This window comes from Callionymus lyra, chromosome 11, assembly GCF_982586985.1.
Source record: "Callionymus lyra chromosome 11, fCalLyr1.hap1.1, whole genome shotgun sequence".
In the NCBI taxonomy this organism is placed as follows: Eukaryota; Metazoa; Chordata; class Actinopteri; order Syngnathiformes; family Callionymidae; genus Callionymus; species Callionymus lyra.
The window spans coordinates 14,840-16,527 of NC_141828.1; the positions used below are offsets into that span (position 1 = coordinate 14,840).

General features: G+C 49.6%; 1 non-coding gene across 1 annotated transcript; it reads left to right on the top strand.

Moving 5' to 3' along the window:
• Positions 1-1,481: 1,481 nt before the first annotated feature.
• On the top strand, positions 1,482-1,688 carry LOC148068855 (small nucleolar RNA SNORA73 family). Its single transcript, XR_015713074.1, has one exon. It is a non-coding gene; the product is annotated as a small nucleolar RNA SNORA73 family (small nucleolar RNA).

The following is a 1,688-nucleotide window of genomic DNA, read 5'->3' on the forward strand; positions in this document are numbered from 1 at the left end:
GAGGAGACATGAGGACACATGAGACATGAAGACACATGAGGAGACATGAGGACACACGAGGAGACATGAGGAGACATGAGGACACATGAGGACACATGAGGAGACATGAGGACACATGAGAACACATGAGGAGACATGAGGACACATGAGACATGAAGACACATGAGGAGACATGAGGACACATGAGGACACACGAGGAGACATGAGGACACACGAGGAGACATGAGGACACATGAGGAGACAAAAGGACACATGAGGAGACATGAGACATGAGGACACTTGAGGAGACATGAGGAGACATGAGGACACATGAGGACACATAAGGACACATGAGACATGAGGACACATGAGGAGACATGAGACATGAGGACACATGAGGAGACATGAGGACACATGAGGACACATGAGGAGACATGAGGACACATGAGGACACATGAGGAGACATGAGGACACATGAGACATGAAGACACATGAGGACACATGAGGCGACATGAGGACACATGAGGACACATGAGGAGACATGAGGACACATGAGGAGACATGAGGACGCATGAGACATGAGGACACATGAGAACACATGAGGAGATATGAGGACACATGAGGACACATGAGGACACATAAGGACACATGAGACATGAGGACACATGAGAACACATGAGGACACATGAGGAGACATGAGACATGAGGACACATGAGGACACATGAGGACACATGAGGCGACATGAGGACACATGAGGACACATAAGGAGACACAAGGACACATGAGTAGACATGAGGACACATGAGGACACATGAGGAGACATGAGGACACATGAGACATGAAGACACATGAGGAGACATGAGGACACTTGAGGAGACATGAGGAAACATGAGACATGAAGACACATGAGGACACATGAGGACACATGAGACATGAGGACACATGAGGAGACATGAGGACACATGAGGACACTCAAGGACACATGAGGAGACATGAGAACACATGAGGAGACATGAGGACACATGAGGAGACATGAGGACACATGAGACATGAAGACACATGAGGAGACATGAGGACACACAAGGACACATGAGGAGACATGAGAACACATGAGGAGACATGAGGACACATGAGACATGAAGACACATGAGGAGACATGAGGACACACAAGGACACATGAGGAGACATGAGAACACATGAGGAGACATGAGGACACATGAGGACACATGAGGAGACATGAGGACACATGAGGACACATGAGGACACATGAGGACACATGAGACATGAAGACACATGAGGAGACTTGAGGACACACTAGGACACATGAGGAGACATGAGTACACACGAGGACACATGAGGAGACATGAGACGGGAGACATGAGGACACATGAGGAGACATGAGGACACATGAGAACACATGAGGACACATGAGGACGCATGAGACATGAGGACACATGAGGACTTCTTGGTCATGTCTTTGTGCATCTGTAACCCGGTTGATGTGACGGGGGCAGGACCTGGTTCTGGTTCTGTCCCAGTGGCGTATGGGAGCGTAGCTCTGAGCCGAGACGTACAGTCCTGTTCCACGCCGTCGCACATTAAGCTCCGCCCCCCGGTTGATGCCGGCGAGGAAAGAGCCTCCTGTATATTCCTAAAGCTTCCCAGAATGCACCAGTGTCTGGGGAGTCTAACCATGCAGTAGACAAAC